Below are 18,834 nucleotides of genomic sequence, written 5' to 3'. Positions count from 1 at the left end.
CTACTTGATTATGACCCAAACGTTAACTACTCCACAGAAAAATCGAATTCTATTTTAGTCAAGTAGAAAAAGTTAATTCAGGTAGCACTATCATAAAAATGTTATAAGGCAAGTTCATAAATTTTGATTAAAAACTTCATACTCTTTATGTATTCTCTAGCACTATTTTAGAGGGTGCATGTTTTTTAAAAAATATGATTTAATGCAAGAAAAAGGTGATAATCAAACACATGGGAAGGCTTGATTTGAGCAAGATGTTAAAAATATACCAGGGTGATTATGCCCTTCTCTCGGCTAAGAGTTTACAACAAAATGACAGGTTCGTTTGAATTGGAAGTTCTAGTATCTGGATTGACATCTTGACCAAGGAGTCTTATTTCTCATTTCCAGCCTTTCATCTACCACTTACTGAAGAAATCTACCGTATCAACACAGCCATGCCCACAAACACTAGCTCTGTATTAGTGTATTCAGTGGTTCTTTTAGACAAAAGTTGTATTTTTAAATTTTTAATTGAAGAGTGAATTTTCCGGGCATGAGATCTTCCTAGTCCAATGCTAGGGGCTGCTGGTGCGCTGCCTGGGCTGTCCCAATATGGGTGTCCCTCTGCATGCACTGTGCTCTCCAAAGTGCTACGTTTAACCAGCCCAATAACTTGCCAGGATAGATGCTAATACCCACTTTTACATGAGTTAATTTCTCAGAGCGGTTACAGGTTTTCCTTAATAGGCTGTTGAGTTTGGAATGCAGGCCTTCAATGAATCTACCACCCCAACAGCAGACCTAGTGGGAGCAATTTATCTACCAGCCCAAAGTGAGAGCACAATGGACTGGATCTCTGACCCAGTCCTTTGATACTGGGTATGGGGGGGCAAGGCAGAAAAGAGGGATGTAAAGAGCAGTATCTGAACTCGTGGAGGAGTGCCAAAGTGACACTATTTTTAAGTTCATTTGAAAGGTGCTGATGGCCACCTGGGATACAAGTGTAAAAAAATGAAGGTTGCCGTGTTTTCCTTGAGAAAAGCATTTCACTGGCAAACTGTCCACGCACTAAGCTTAGGCTAAGTAGAAAAAACAGGGTGATCAAATGTTTCCCTTTTTGGGTTCAAGTGAAGTGTGCCCACTGCCTATATAGAATGTGGGGTTATCGGCTTCAAAACCTTTGTTAAGGACGAGCACTTCAAATCAGGTCAAGTACAAGGTGTGGTCTAAACCCACTGGAAAAGCAGACTTGTGCAAAAAAACAACTGCGAGACAAACACGATCAGGTATAAGGGCCCTCAGACCACAGAAGGCCTTCATCCAAGAATTCAAAAATGTTTTACACAGGCTGCTGCAGGCAAATACGACACAGGTGTATGTTTTCCTTCAAAAATACTTCTCTACTAGTACCATGTGCACCTCCTTTTGGAAACCAAAGAGGAGGATGGAGTGGAAAGGAATGAACACATACCAAATGTATCTTTTTCCACATTAATTTGGGTCCTTAAAAACACAAAATTTTACCACTGCAAAATCTGTGAAAATATCTAACTTCTCTGTAAAACTGAGATTTTCTGCTTCGTAACTGTGTTTTAAAACCCCGGAGTCACAGCTGGGGGCCTTCCCTCATCTTCTGGGAATGTTGAGCTGCAGCGCCAACTTCACCGCGAGGGCAGCTCCAGGCACCTCGGTCTGCCTGGGCCCAAGGCCTAGCATCAAGAGGAAAGCTGTCCTGGTCCAAATTCCTAGTGCCTGCCACAGAACCAGACACAGCATCTGGATGGTGCCGGCAGTGTCCTTCCAGCCTTTGCCTGCCACGGGGGCCAGGGCTGACATCCACCACTAATACGCTTTACTCCAGTGGAGCCATTAAGGGCTAATTAAAGAGGGTAAGTGCCCCATTCTGCCGATGGCACAAAGCTGTGGGCCTTTTGGGCATGATATTGCTGGGCAATCTGCTCTATCTGCTTAAGAGTTGGCAGATTTGCCCAGGTGACTTGAATCACCAAAAGGCTCACTTTCAGAGAGCTCAGGTGATCCCACCTGTCCTGCCCACTGACACAGAGGCACAGGACAGGCAGGGAGAAGAGCCTGTCCTGGCCCAGTGAGAGGACAATGCACTGGTACTCCACCTTCATGGCAGCCTCATCTTTCCTCACAGCCAACCTTGGAAGAAAAAACTTATTGCTCAGCGTGGGAACCAAACTACCAGATGTCCCACAGCCAGAATTTGAACCCATGCTTGTCTGATCTCAAAGTCCAGCTGTGCCCTTTCTCTAAGAAAGATCACCAATTATGGTGACTTTAGTCTTGAGACTCAGGCCAAGATCAGCTGCCACTGCCATCTGACTGGAACCTACTACGCTGGGAGGCGGGCTTCAGACTCTCAAATCAGGTAGCGGCTGTGTTGTGCTGTGACAAAAAAACACGCCCACGAATACACACACCCCCTTAATTCCCAAAGGTACTGTTTCTCTTAGATGTTAATGCAGCAAACCATAATTACTGAACAACACTATCTGACCGGCTTAGTCCTAGAGTCCTTAGTCTGGCACACACCTAGACTTGCAGGTATCATCAGGTATACATCATACCTGAACGTTACATATGCAAAACACACCAAGAGAGTCAACCAGACCCCTAATCTGTAGACAAATCTAATGCAATCGTCTCTTTTATTTGAAGAGACAAAAAAGAAAACCCCAAGTGATTGTATTAGAGCCCTCTGAGCCCACAAATGCTAGTTGTGGGCAGTGTCCAGTTCAGATGGTCAGCACCTGACCAGAACAGCATGGGGCAGGGCTGCTGGGTGAGCTGCATTTCATTGCTACTGAACTACTTGATGGAAACTTCATTCAAGTGGGAAAATGCTGCTTTCAGACACTGAACAAAGCTACACAAGAGTGGTTTGGCCAACATTCCACCCTAGCTTCCTCCCCTCTGGGGGCCAACACCCGCAGCTGACATATGCTTACCATCTGACACTCAACGGCTTCCGGGGACATGGCCTCAGCCACCTTTTGTCGTCCCATCTGAGCCCATTCAGTGGTCAGGGCTCAGACAATACTGACGGCCACAAGCTGGTTTCCCAGGTTCAGAAAGTCCCACTGAAATTAGGATTTTTACTCAAGATAAAGCTGTCCCAAACAGGAAAAACAGCACATTTTCCCGAATAGCTGGAATTTGGTCTGTTGCAAATGATAAGGTTAGCTATCGGTTCACTGCATCAGTTGATGAGAAGTAGGTTAGTAAACATGGGGTGGGGGGAGTTAATTTCTAACTCTCTGAGTGGCCTCGAAGAGACATCACGTGGGACAGAGGAGAGTGTTTGGGGAGGAGATAACTGGTCAGACATTGAGCTCTGAGGCTCTTTGTTCCCAAATGATAAAGATTTCTGCCTTCAAGTGTTCCAGCACTGAGGAAAGAACAAGACCGCAGGCAGTGTCAGCCACACGGGATGAGACCAGGAAAAGGGCAGCAGGCAGTGGGTCTGGAGACGGGGGTCTAGGCCCGGCTCACCACCAAGTGCCCTGTGGGATTTTAGGCCTCTGTTTCCTCACTCATGACCAGGGTCCCTCAGCTCCAAACCTGTAGCTTTGAGGTACATGGAATGGACTAAAAAATTATCAAAAATTGATGTGGTGCTAAAATTTTATTAAAGCTTATCTAAAATACATGACAAGAAGGTCATAATGCAAATCTTAGTAGGAACTTAAATTTTAGAGTCTGCCACCTAAAAGTTCTAACAGATAGGAATTTGATTAGTAACAACATTCCCAATGGTTTGTGATCATTCTGTGTATACATTTGACGCTAACTAGTCCTTAAATACAACAGCACTCCATCCTGCAAAGGTCTGAGAAGGTGCTACTTTTAAGATCTTCCCACTAGTCCAAACCATAGTTTTTAGAATCAGCATAAACACTTTGCTACAAATCTCAACACCATAACTAGGCAATCAAATTACACAGAACATTGTTAACAGTCCACCAGCATTTTTTATTAAGCACCCACAAGACTTAGTTGTTGTTCAGGTAATTACACCAATAAAAAGTACAGTGACAAAAATAAACCTTAAACACTAAACTGTACTTGTTGAATAAAACTGGTAGAAACCCCTTTTTCTGAAAAAGGCAGGAAGGAAAAAAGGAAGACATAAAGAGAGAGACTGAGTTCCTAGATGAGATCACTGAGGCACACCAGGTGGTGCAAGGTCTCGTCTAGCGGGGAATGTAAACATTATTTTGCTGAAGTTTGTGTCCCTCACCTTTGGGAGATGAAGGACTGAAAGAATGAGGGAAACTGCAAGAAAGGTCCAAGCCAACAGCAGAATGGGGGAACGAATCCTGTTTTTCCATCTCCTCTCTCTCACCTACCTCTCTCACATTTCTTTAAAAAAAAAAAAGAATCTTGAAAAGCAGGCAGGAAGGCCAGGCTGGAGCTGTTGTTAACAGTGGTTATAACTAATAAATATGTGGGGTGGAATCAGGGGTGAGAAGAATTATTCTTCTTTAACTTTATTATTTTCTGTAACATTTTGCAGATGTTTTACTTTAGTAACAAAGAGAGAAAGCTATTAGATAACACTCCAGTCTTCCCTGCACTTCCTTCATTGCAGTGTTGTGAGCAGGAAGCTGTTTCTCTTCCCGGCTTTCATCTCTGCCCCAACCACCACTGACAGAGCTCCACCGTAGCCACTCCAATCCTTCCCTCTGGAAAGCCCTTCCCTTCTTCACCATCTTCCCTTCTTCATCTGTGGGGACTCAGAGCTCCTTCAAACTCTCTCTACTCCCTGCTCTGCATGGGGTGAAATCCTACCCCCTTAGACAGGATGGCTATTCAAGCCCCCTCCTAAAATTCCCAGATTGTTTCAGGGTACCTTAAACACTTTTGCTTTGGGGTTCCTTCCACAACTTATAGTACTTTACTGCATCATGCAGTTGTGCACATCCCATCTGTTACAGCCTGAATTGTGTCTCACAAATTCAAATGAAGTCCCAATCCCAGTACTTCCGAATGTAACAGTATTTAGAGAAAGGATCTCTAAAGAGGTGATTCAGTTAAAATGAAGCTATTGCTAATCCAATATGACTGATGTCCTCAATAAGAAGCGGAAGAGATACCCGGACACACAAGCAGGAAAGCACAACCATGTGATGAGGCAGCAAGAAGGTGACCATCTGTCAGCCAAGGAGGGCAGCCTCAAGGGAAACCAAACCTGCCAACACCTTCCTCTGGGACTTCTAGCCTCCAGAACTATGAGAAGGTATTTGCTGTTAAGCATGCATTCTGTGGTATTTGGTTGTGGCAGTCCTGGTAAACGAACACAGCATGTCCTTCCTCAGACCGTCAGCCCACAAATTCTCACCACGAACACCAACAATGGGAAGTAGAACAACAAGTCCTAAATGGAGGCAAGAAGAAAAGAATGGAAGAATGGAAGGGAACAATAACGAACCCCCACCCACACGGCCCAGTGAATCTCCCAGGTTCCTTTCTCCTGGCTGAAAAAGGAGCAGATTCTCCAGTTTTTGCACAACCATTCTTTCTTTAAAACCTAGTTTAAATATTGTCACCTCGGGGAACAAGCTCCTGACTCTTCTACACAAAAAAAGTCTGACTTCCCTCCTCTGTGCAAAGCATTCATTAAGCTGTAACATTATCATTGTATTTTGTATTTTAGTGGAGATATTTAACCATATGCAAAAATAGAGAGGATATATCTCCCCAGGGACCTTAAACACTCAACCTCAACAATTAGACACCTTGCAACTCTCAGCCCTCACTCGATGACTTTAAAGCAAATTCACACAAAAATTATTTTATCTGTAAGTACTTCAGTGAGTATGACCAACAGATAAGCACAACTCCATCATTACACCTAAAATAATTATTAATTTCTTAATATAAACCTCATATCTAGTGTTCCAATTATCCCAACTGTCTCATAACAATATTTTTATAGCTGATTTATTTGAATCAGGAGCCAACTAATATTCACAAACTCTAATTTCTTGTATGTCTCTCAAGTCACTTTAAACCTGTTTTATTACAATGACAATTTGTCAAAGAAACTGGGTCACTTGTCTTGCAGAACACCCAGCATTCTGCACACTGTGGACTTTGCTCCATTGATGCTGTTTTACATGTCCCCATCTGTGGCATTTCCAGTAAAGAGACAGTTAGTACTGGGGACTCCTTAAATGGAAGACTTCCTCAAGGGCAGGGATTTGGTTTGAGAAGTAACCCAATTAATTGATGATTTAGTAAATGCCAACAAATTGGAAATGCCACTATATCAGCAGATGCAGTCCCCCTCTTTCTCCTCCCTTTCTACTGCTCCCACTTTTAAACAGGATCCTTCCTGGGGTCCAGGGCACGGTACTTTCCCTGGGAAAAGGTATAAAATAATCTAAGTACAGAATGATGCCATGTTCTTCTGCTTTTTAGTTGAATTTATTGGGTAACACTGGTTAATAAAAGTATATAGGTTTCAGGTGCACAATTCTGTAACACATCATCTGTACACTGTATTGTATGTTCACCACCCAATGTCAAGTCTCCTTCCATCACCATTGATTCCCGCTTTACTCTCTTCTACTTTCCCCCACCCCTTCCCCTCTGGGGACTTGAAAGATGACTTGGACCCCACCTCAGTTCTAGATCACATCATTGGCCTTAAAGACGCCAGGATAAAACTCCAGATGAGGGTGGGGGACACAATTTTCACAGCAGTTAGATGAAGGTAATGGGTTAAAAAGGACTGGGACTAGTCCTTTGCCTTCAGTATTTGAGGAGCTCCTGGGAGCACAGAGAACAATCAAGCTCTGGAGAAAAGAACTGAAAAAGATTTTGAGGGAAGTTTGTTGTTCATTTTAATTTTATAAATTACTAGTAACTGAGAAGCCTCCTACAGAAAGCACTGGCTTCTAAGAAACTGTAGGAAAAAGAAATCTCACTGCATATTATCCTATTTTGCGTCTGATGGGTGATGAACCAGCTTGAGTTGTTTCTCCCATATTTTATTAGGGGTGATGCTCATATATATTTTATAGTATCACATATACATATTCCATAAAATTTCATAAAATGAAAAATGAAAAGGGAGTTGAATAAATTAATTTTTTCCATTACAAAAGCTAATAGTTATAACAATTTAACTTAAAAGATCAAATTTATGATTATCCAATTGAATGAAATTTTAGTATCACTGTTTTTAAAGGATATTTAGCTACATTTGAGTATTCCAAAAACCATCAAAGTGTGTTCACCCACATTTTCCTCAAATGCCAGGTCCTGTCGCAATCCCATGCCCTCACGCTTCCTATTCCTCCCCTCACAGTGGGAAGAGCTTTAACCCTCCAGCTGCTGCACCACCATCTAGCCAAACCTGCTCTGCCACCCAGGAGCTCGCTCAGACATTTCCTCTTCGGGGATCTGACAGGAATGCCCTCCTCGCCCTCCTCACCTGTAGAAATCACTCTCTTATAGAAGTAAACTTTACATTTATGTGGCTATCTAGACAGGAACAGACTCCGGGAAGGGACCTCTGCACGCAAGTGTTTATGTGGCTTGACGCATGGCAGGCTCTCAATAAAATAATTCCTATCAGACATGTATCATTCAGTGAACTTCTGTAACTAGGTATGTAAAATCTGCTCCAACAGTTCAAAGCCCTACAGCATCTAGTGTCAGAATCCGTTTTCCAAATTTTAATCCAAGAGACCCCACGAATCCCTCACATGACTGCTCAGGCCAGCCCATGAGTAGCGACCTGCAGCCTTAAACACAGACAGTAATGTAACTATGCTGAAACCGAATGATGGCCCCACTTATGAACCGTATTTCTTAATTTTACTACTTTAATTGTTCTTTCTTCAGTATTTCATTTGTTGAGTAATTAGCAATGAGCCAATGAGAGGGACTGAATCAAAGAGCTCAAGAATATATACATAACTTCCTATGGCAGCTGCCCAATTAATGCCATCCATAAAGCCATTCAAACACTGCATCTGGGCTGAAATCCAAGTAAGTCATTTCTGTCTGCATATCCCCAAAGAGCATCCTGCCGAGCTCAAAGTGGAAATAATCATAAATGCCAGATTAGCTGTGTAAGCACTTCCAAAGCCAAAACCAGACAAGAGCAGGAACATGTGCATGCCCAGCCTTTTAACTCTGCACACACAGGCACACGCACACAACACTGCAATGACCATCTGGCAGAAAGCCAGACCCACTTGCTTGTCCGGCCCGGTCTTCCCAGATAATCCTCACCCATTCATTTACACACATTGTGAAATGATAAACTTTGGCTCCACAATGCAATTTTGTGTGCAAAGTTAACAGAATGAGGAAGAGATTTAAAGCTTTCTCTGAACTCACCATTTTATTCTACCAACCCTGAATGGCATACAGCTTGAGATTAGTAAATCCTGACATCCACGAATGCCTCTATGTATATAATTAGTCCCCCAAAACTGTGCAAGGAAAGCCAACACCTCATGGAGAGGCTGAGAAACAGGGCAGAGCCAGTTAATGAGTTAAATCTGTCCTTTATCTATAACCCATTACTCAGATTTACAATTCTGCAAAACACAGAGTATCTTCAGGTTATGTCCACTAGCTGAAAACATGGGTGTCCTAACCATGCATTCCAGAAACAGAAAGGGTCCTGGCCTGCCCATTCATTCCAAACAGATGCCTACATGAGACTTAACGAATCAGCACATCTGCAGTTTGTAAAAGCTCATAGGTGGGTATAGGTGGGTATAGTCCCAGATGAACCACACCTGTGGAAAAAAAGGAGAGAAAGTGAAGAAAGCCCATCAAGAAACCCTTACTGTCTAAACCCCCAATATTCCAGTCCCAGGGCTGTCTGAAAGAACTAGGCAATGAAGCTGGCTCCGTCTCTGCACCTCACGTAAAGAACACAAGGACTTTGTTTTAAACTGGATGCAAGGCCTGCCTCTACATCTTACTTCGTATGTGATGTTGAAGCTGCTACTTCACCTCAGAGACTAGGTTTCCTTAGAGACAGTACCAGTCACCTTGTTTGTAGAATAAAATGAAAGTCTCACTCACTCGATGAAAATGCGTGGCGCACCTGCGATGTGCAAACACCTACCTAAATAAGGCACAGCCAGATGCTGTCCTTCCCAAGGAGCTTAGTCTAGTGAGGGTCCAAATCAAATGTGAGATGACACAACTGTGCTGCTCTATTCTATCTGGTATGAGAAAACGTATCCATAAAAAAAAATCAACTAAACTTTTCTAGGTAACTTCTAATACAGATGTGTGCTCTCCAAAATACCTAATATTTGCCTTAGAATTTTAAAATCCTGAGACAAGTGAACTGAGTATATATATATATATAAACATAATAGTTTTAGATAAAAAATAAGTTTTGATGAAAAAGCAGGTTTAATCTTGCTTTCCCGTGACTACCCTTCTAACAGAGAAACAACAATGCCCCCAAGCAAAACCTTCCTTACTTGAAAAATGACGAGGTTTCCTAAACCTTACCATCCTAATACTGTTCTCTCTTCTAGATATCCAACAAGTATGTTCTGAACCCCCACTAGCACTGTGCTGGGTGCTGGAAACACAACAGACAAGACAGATATGTGCTTCACCCCCACAAAGTAGACAAAATAAGACGAATGGATGGTAAGAGCCAAAAATGGGAAGTCAGGATGCTAGGGATCATCACCCACTACCTCTGTACGTGACATGTAATCAGACAAGAAAGTCCCCTGTAGAAAAAGGACATGCTGATGCCAAGTGCACATTAATGATGCCTGAAACTGCCATACCTTTCAGGCAGCATCACGCCTACACAGTAGGTCCCAGCTTCTCATACTCCATGTGGGCAGGTGATTACCGAGTAGAAGCAGAGGGCTTGGGCACCTCAGTGATCATCTGGTCCCTCTCCACCATGCCAGTTTCCCTCCATCCATCATCCTGCTTATCACAAGTTCCAAGTTCTGATTCAGTCATGGACAAGCCCCATCACTCCATCCACTCATCATCTGTGAGTCTGATATGCAGGTTCCCATGTTTTGTATGACCTATAGAGCAGATCATGGCCAAGGGCAGCAGGCATCTGAGATCTTCCTTAGGGAGGGTGGAAATGGCAGCCCACTCTGTGGGTGTACCACCTACCAGCTCCAGCCCAGAGTGGTGCTGTCGGCAGGGAGAGGGGACTGCTACCCAACACAGTGAACAGCACTAGCTTTGGAACGAAATGTCAGCTTCTCTTACTGGTTCAATCTTTCAACAAGATGGCTTACCATCGCAAAGCTGTTTTCTCACCTATAAAATAGAGGCTCAAAAGAAAAGGACTATCCTGCAGACATGCTATATTCACTAAATAGCATAAAAAACACCCATCGAAGTTCCAAGTATGTAACAGGCGCTCAAAGAAAACACAACCTCCACTACCCTGTCACTATAAAAGGGAGTGAGCTCAGGGCCATCCTGCCCCCAAAGACCCAACCTGCTGGGGAAGACCAAGAACAATACAGATCTCTCCACAGAGCAGGTAAGAAGCCAAGTGAGAAATGAGAGGATAGTGAGGGCAGAAGCCAGAAATGTCCCTTTCCTTCATTTGCCACTGGCACTCAACTATCTCTCCGTTGTGCCTTGGCCCACTCACCCTCTACTCAGCCAGCCTCAGCACAGGACAAAGGTGTCCCTCCTCTTTCAGTTAATGTTGTACAGTCTTTTTGTGTAAACAGACTATGAAAGTAAAGACACAACTTTCCTCCATCAAGGTCCTGAGTGTACAAGATGACTTGGGGACAAGTGGAGGCAAGTCAAGTGAGGTGGTCAATGGATAGGGCTATAGGCAGGGTCCCAGGCAGCATGGTGAGAGCAGATGACCACAGATTCACTCCCAAGGAGACAAGGTACATTAGCACTATAGACTTAAGGGACACATTTATAAATGGCCCAACCTTATAAACCCAGATATCCTGCTGAAATCCAGCCACACTGCTTCAAGGAGAAAAGATGCTGACAGGCTTGATGCCCCCAGCTTTCATCTCCACTTAGTAATCTGTTTAATAGTCTCTTTCCTGATTGTTTGTTCTTTTCTCCATTTAGAAAATGAGAACATTTGCCATCTCTAATCTGCTGGCACTTCTCCTCTCTGTCAAGGCTACTGGAAGAATATCAACAGGGATTCTGCCATTCACCTGGAAATGCTCATAACGCATCTGAACTTGGAGCTTTGAAGTAAAGTGGCAAGGTGCTCTCCTACTAAATTTTCTCCCATTTCAGTTTTAATTCCTCCTTGTTGACATCTGATCTATATGCTTTATTTTGAAGATTATTCTTTTTGACAAAGAAACAAACAAAAAAAACAGTGTACATAAAAGTTGAACAATCCTGCTCCTAAAACTGGTCACGGCTGCACCGAGCACCAAGTCCATGGCCTTGTTCCGTCTGTCTCACACAGACCAAAAACAGAAAGGACATTTTTTTTTCTTATGCCTAGAACACTGAGATCAACTTCACCTTGCCTGAGCTTCATTCAGTCTCCTATGTGCTACTCACACGTGCACATGCCACTCTCTTATTTAATACTAAATTAATTATAGCGTAACTTCTTTCACCTTCAGCACACACGCTCAGGAATCATGGGTGCGCCTCAGAGCTTCACACACTGAAGGGGAAAGGAAATATGAGCTCTGTCCAGAAAGTATCCAGCCATGTAGTATGAAAAATAGAGGCATTTATTGAAGAAGATATAAGAAACATTGTACACAGGACAATGACGCCTCAGTCCCCTTAGAAGTAGGCACCTAGGGACCTCACATTTCCCAGCATCTCTTCCACTGTTCAAAACCCCCTGCAAAATCCTTTGTTGGAATTGCCATCAGCTGCCCCTTCATATTTACCTGAATCTTATCAATGGTCTGAAATCTCTTCCCTTTCAAAGGTGATTTTAGTTTCAGGGAAAAGCCAGAAGTCACAGGGTGCCAAATCTGGGCTTTAGGAGTCACCTGGGTGATTTGATGTTTCACAAAAAAACTGCAGGAGACGTGAGGCATGAGCGGGCGCTTTGTCATGATGAAGCTGCCAGTCACCAGCTGCCCACAGCTGTGGCCATTTTCATCATGTTGTATCTCTCAACCAATGAAGAACATTGAGGTAATATTCCTTATTAATTGTTTAGCCTGGAGGGGCATACTTGTGATGACAACACCTTCCCGATCAAAAAACACAATTAACGTGGTCTTGATCTTGCTATGACTTTGCCGCACCTTCTTCTGGCATGGAGAACCAGGTGACTGACTTCCACAGGGACAACTGGGCCTTTGTTTCTGGATCATAGCAGTAGACTCACGGTTCATCTTGGGTTATGACCTTCCTGAGGAAATCTGGTTCATTGGTAGCAGTGTGAATCAAATCATTAGTAACTGTAGCAAGGTGTTCCTTCCGCTCTGGTAGCAGAAGTCACGGAATGAATTCTGCCACAACACTTTTCATGCCAAAAACCTGCATCAAAATCTTAAGACACGGTAGTTTTTGGAACTACCAAATCAGCTTCTAGTTCATGCACCGTCAGTCGCCAGTCTTTGCTGATTGCAGCCCGTACGTGTTCAACATTCTCTGCTTGTTGCGGGCCTTCCAGAGTGTGGATCACTTTCAACAGATTCTCAACCATCTTTGAAGCATTCGTGCCACACTTTTATTTGTGCTGCACTCGCTGCATTTCCCTGAAAGCCATCTGAATCATCAGAGTAGTTTCTGAGGAGGAATGTTCCAGCTTAATGAAAAATTTGATGCAGATTCGTTGCTCTACTCACTCAGTCATTTTGAATGCAACAGCCACACAGTACACATGCTCACTCAATGGCATCTATGGCCCCCACTGACTATACAGTGAAGTCGTCATTATTCATGCATGTGCATTACATTCTCCTTGGCTGCCAGGTTACGTCGATGCTGCATAAACTCTTCTCATTATATTAACAATGGCTGGAGTTTTCCCAGACAGACCTCACAGACCAGTGAAATGGTAATTGTTTATTCCACATTGACTGGGTGCCATAGACTAGGTAAGTACTTCTGTATTATCACCATTGGTCTTAACACCAGGATGACCTTCATTATCCCCATTCACAGCAGAGGAGTTGGGGGCTGCACACAGGTGGGATAACGGCACAAGTGCAGTGAGAAACTGGAGGCCTGTGACTTGGGTGTTCTTGGCCTTGATCCTGTGCATGCTGCCCACCCCCACCAGAGAGACCAGCGAGAACCAGACTGCACAGCACAGCTGGCCGAACAGCTGCACTGACCCTTCCCAAGGGGCACGTGCTTAGGGGGAACTGGCAATGATCTCTGTCAAACCTGTGAAGAGAGATGCCTCAACTGTGTCACCTGAACACAGACAGTGTTTCTGAATGATACAGATTTCCTAAAGACTGGAAGCTAAACTTACTAAAGAAAATGCTTCAAGCAATTCTTACACACTTTCCAAAATGTGGTTCTCCTCTCCCCCTATTAAAAAAAAACATTGTCACTAACTATTTTCAATTTTCCCACCAGGTATCCTTAACCTGCCTCCAGCATCCAAAAGAACACAGCTGGCAAGACGGCAGAGGGGCAGTCCAGGTCAGGGTCATCGGAATGACTGTTTGCAATGGATATACTTTACCTATGTTTAGACTTGCAATGGAGGGACCATCTGCCTTCCACTCCCAAGCCAGAACACTCAAGTGACCTTTGGGCCTGTACAGTCTCATTTACTTATATGTAAGCATAACAATTAGCTTTAAAATAGACTTTGATATAACAACGCTAGTTTGTTTTACTTACTTTAAGATGGTATGAAGCTTTCAAAGAACTTACTGTTCAAGTTTGGTGTGGCATATAATGGTATGGGACTAATGAGGAACTAGAACGCAGACCCAAATGCATCTGGGAATTTAGCATACGCTGAAGGGTGCTCGTTCAAGTCACTGGGGAAATGATAAGACTTCTTAATAAATGGCGATGGTATATGCTGGTAACCATCTGAAGAAAGTTACAGCCACGCTTCACATCCTACAACAGGATAAATCCCAAGTGCATCTAAGATATAAGGTGAAAAAAAAAGTACAAAAGGAAATATTATAGTATGGAAGGTTATAAAGAAGAAATCCTTTATAACCTTGAAGGGCTTTTTTAAAATCTATTACTAAAAATACAGACACCACAAGATAGATGAATTCAATTATATAAATATAAAAACATTTTTATATGCTACAATATACCTCAGGTAAATTAGAAATACAAATTAAAAGTTAGGAAAAATATTTGTAATTCGTAACACAAAGGGCTACTCTCTTCCTGATACAGTGAGAGTGCCGTAAAATTGATAAGAAGACCAGCAAATCAGGAAAGTAATGATGGGCAGAGGAAAAGGGGAAAGGAAACACCTGGTTCTCAAACATACAAAAAGTTGCTGGACTCCACTCGGAATACAATAAATATAAACGAAAAGCACACTAAGCCATCAGCTCTCACCCATTAGATTGTCAGAGATCAGAAAGAGTGATAATACCACAGTACCAATGTTAACTTCCTTGTTTAATCCTTGTGGTAATTTAAGACATTAACATCTGAGGAAGCTAGATGAAGGGTGTAGAGGAATCCTTTGTGCTATTGCAACACTTTATAAGCCAAAATGTATTTCAAAAGTAAAAGTTAAAAAAACTAACAAAAAAATGTCAGGTGTGATAAAACAACACATCCAGAATGTGGTGAGAGACCAGGTCCTCTCTCACACACTGCAAAATTGCACAGCTCCATGGAGAGCAATTCAGTAGGACATCAGGATGAAAAGAGCCTAAATGTCAGTCAAGGTAAACAGTTAAATAAACTACCTCTCTATACTGAAGTGCTATTCACTTGTAAGAAAGGAGAAATCTCTCTAAGTTCTAAATAGAAAAATTTTCAAAGAAGGTAAGAACACACCTCAGGTCAAATATAATCTGATCTTGAAGAAATTTAACTTCCATTTTCCTGCCCAGTTAAGCTGCTTCCAAGTACCTACCTGCAGTTTATCACCATTGAGATTCAGGACCCACATGAACTTAGTTATCAGTAACCTTGGTGGGTTCACCACAGGCTTCTTTGTCTCAATAATCCATAAAAATGTTTCTAATCCAAGCTACAGAGATATTTGGGAAACCTCACTATTCGTATCTGACAAGATAAAGACAAAAGCATTTCCTCCTTCATGTTGTCTCCCTAATCAGCCCCCAAACCCTACAGTTACTTTTATTAAATTGAGATATAATTTACATACCATAAAAATCCATCAATTAAAGTATGCAATTCAGTTTACTTATTTTTTAAAAATAATGAATAAAGACAGCACTTCACATTACAAGGAAAAGGGAGAAAATATGAAGAAAACAAAATGACTTGAGTGACCTGGTGCTTGGATATTTCCAGAACACTCTGGACACGCACACAAGAAAACTGAGCCTTGCCTCTTGAGAGGCCGTCTGGGCACCTCAGACAGGAGAAAGGCTTCCCTTAATGGTTAATCCAGCTGCCTTTAAAAAAAAATAGTATGCATTACTCTTTAAAGTAAAAAAAATTTTTACTTTAGAAAAAATAATAATAGATAGAAAAAACAAATCTTAAAACGAGCTAAACTTAACTCAGAATATTAAATTTTACAGATTACTTATGTTCAAAAACACTGGAGGTAAAGATAATTTAATATTGGCTCTAAAGTAGGTGGACCACAACTGTAAATTAATGAAAATGTAGTTATAATTTTGTTCTCCTAGGGAATGAAGTAAATCAGATTAATACAGCTCATCATCCTATAGTCTGATTTTAGGATGATTCAAAGCTGCCAGTTAATATCAGTAGCTTCAGAAACTTACCAAACCACAAATTAATGAGCCCACACCAAATTGCTGAGTTTTTCAGTACCAAATTTACGAAATGGTTTTCTTTTCTAGAAGCATCCTGTTCCTACAGGATGGCAGAAGCTGACGGGATCCCACATTTAAGGCTCTTGTTTTCACGGACTATAGTCAGAACAGACTTGGTCTCTGCCTGATCCTAACTCTGATAGAATCGGGAGTCCAATTCTGGTTAGGAGTTGCTGCCAATCCAGCAACTCCCCTCTTCCATTACTATCTGCTGTGCCCACAGGCCTGACAGGAACCCCAACAGAGGACTCAGGCTGCTCCCCATCAATCCTTACATCTCTGAGATGCTGTTCTGAGTGGGGTTTCCCTCAGGCGTGCACAACAGTATTTAAGAACTGCCACCTGCCCAATCCGGCCCGCGCCACTTCCTCCCTGGAAAGATACACAAACAATTTTTGCCCCTGCTCCGCACAACATGGCAACTGCTGAGCTGGCAGTCCCTAGAACCGTGACTTCAACAAACTGTGTTTTACTTCTCTGCAGAATTAAAAATGACACCGGTTTCAGCACGTTGTCAATCTTTCAGGGGCCCCACCAAAAACTAGTATAAAGGCTGAAACAGTGGTATCTTCAAAAGGCATATAAATCAACATCAACTTTTTCCTTGGAGGTCAGGGGAAATGCTGAAAGAAAAGGGTTGGCGATGTAAGATGTTAGTCAAAGGCCTAGAACGGGTAATAAATTTTTATGTCTTAGGGCCACAAAGTTAAAATAAATAGGGGACTTTAATGATTAAATCTATTTCTGAAAGACCACACTTGTAGCCATCATAACATACCTGCACCCCTAACTAATGGTAACAAACCAGCCACAAATAAGCACCGAAGCTCACAAGTAAAATGTTCAGTGAAATTCATCCTTTCAAACCAGGTCCTAAGAGGACTGGAAAACCTGTGAACTGTCATAATTAATGTCTGTAACTATTCCAATCATATATAGTTCTTTTCCAGGGAATCAAATTTGTATTGCATTTATTTTTGTCAAGGAGAAATGCTGATCAGTTTTTTTCCAGTTCATTCAATTTGCTTGATGGAAGTGTGGGGAAACAAGCAGAAAAAAAGAAAAGAGCAGTGATGTTAGGAACTTCACCACTAGGCTACTGGGTCCTCTTCATCACCAAATGCAAAAGGAAAACTAAGATCTGAAGTCACGTCACAGGACCAGACACTGTCCATGCTGAACATGTGCTTTCTGTGCCCCATGCTCACATTCCCAGGCCATCTCTCTCCAAAGACCAAGTGCACATTGCTGACACCCCAACAGGTGGCCCCCATGTGAAAAAAAAAGCATATACCCCCTATTCACCCATATCACATTAAAACCACAATGAAATTTAAGTATTTACTCCTCTTTTTAGTTGAAACTGAGTATTTCATAAGATACTAAAGGGAGGCAATGGAAAGTACATAAATGAGAAAAGGCTACACTCTCCCCAGAGTTCCCCTGGATGTCATCAACGACAAAAGAGCAGAGAAGCTGCCACCTCCCCACTTCATGTGTGCCTTTGAGTGGAGCCTTTCATCAGTGGGGAGTATGCCAAGATCAACCATGTGGCCACAGTGCCTCCAACACATCAAAAGTCAACTTCAATCACTTTAAACCAGCTGATGTTCCATGTGCATGCACCTGTCGAGGAATCCTGTTTCCCTGATACCTGTAATAACACAAAACTTGCTTCCCCCCAAATACTTGGCTAAACATGTGATTTATCCTAGAGTAGAGCTTTCAAGTACGGAATTATTTTTCTCTTTAGACAGGCCTGAGAAAACACACATCATTGATGCGCTCGCCTCTTTTCACTTTATATGATTTATGTTTTCCTAAAGTCCCAGATATAAATATCTAGTTTTACTGAAAAAGGGGAGAGAGGAATGGAAGAAAGGAGGGGAGCGGGAGGGAGTGGGAGATGACCCAAGTTTTCAAATGCCTGGTTGACACTGAGCAGGGTTTCTTACAAGTGACATACGGTATTGACATTTAAAATCTGACAGTTCTTTGTTTTTGGACATGCCATGCATTATAAAAATGTTAGCATCAACCCCCAATGTCTGGTGATCAAATACATCTCGAGACATTGCCCAATGTCCCCTGGGGGATGCACTCACCCTGCTGAGAATAAATGCAAATTAAGCAGACCAAGTTTTTCTGTTTTTTGTTTTTTCTTTAACAGCAAAAACAACACAGGAATATAATGTTTATTCTAACTATTTTGGAATATTATTAAAATGTTTAGGTGGCAGTTGCTATAATTACCCCTTCCAAAATAACTGAATAAATAAGCATATTCTGTTTAACCCAATGTCGTGACATATTAAGTTACAATATGTCATATAGTTAGAAGACAACCTTTAAACTCTAGTTTGGGTAAAGTAGGCTGCTGCTTATTTTTATAAAATAAGAAATGTTAAAAACAGTATAACTATGGATATATGAATTTGTCTGCTTTAAAAGCAGTAAGTAAAAAGAGGAAGAAGGAAATCCTTTTAAAAACAGTGACTGAAGAGGGTGGAGAGGCCGGGAAAGACGGTAAAAGGTAAAAATATCAAACAAGATTTCTCTAAAGACATTACTTTTGGCTCTGGAATCATGTAATGGTTTACACAATTACAAACCAATGTTAACTTTTTTAAGTCTTAAAAAATCAAAAGCAGAATGGAAAAATGTTAACCAAATTATGAAATGAGTTGGTGGCATAAATACAGAGAGGAATCATGCCGAAGGACTTGGAAACACAGCAACTTGACTGTATTTCCCTAGTGGGATAAACCCTATCGGACAAAACATTGTCATCTATATTTAGCAGTGAAATTGTTGATAATATTGGTAGAGTTATTCTAAATGTTTACATATGTTCTGTATAAATAAAACAGGATAATAAAGCAAATAATTATGTTTATTTTTCTAGAGACAA

General features: G+C 41.9%; 1 protein-coding gene across 5 annotated transcripts in view; it reads right to left on the bottom strand.

Moving 5' to 3' along the window:
* NCK2 (NCK adaptor protein 2) overlaps positions 1-18,834 on the bottom strand; it is a 140,969-nt gene that overhangs the window by 75,870 nt on the left and 46,265 nt on the right. The gene's annotated exons all lie outside the window — the stretch shown is intronic.

This window comes from Desmodus rotundus, chromosome 5 (genome assembly GCF_022682495.2).
Source record: "Desmodus rotundus isolate HL8 chromosome 5, HLdesRot8A.1, whole genome shotgun sequence".
In the NCBI taxonomy this organism is placed as follows: domain Eukaryota; kingdom Metazoa; phylum Chordata; class Mammalia; order Chiroptera; family Phyllostomidae; genus Desmodus; species Desmodus rotundus.
Note: the sequence above shows the minus strand (reverse complement) of the source record. Positions and strands in the feature narration are given on the sequence as shown.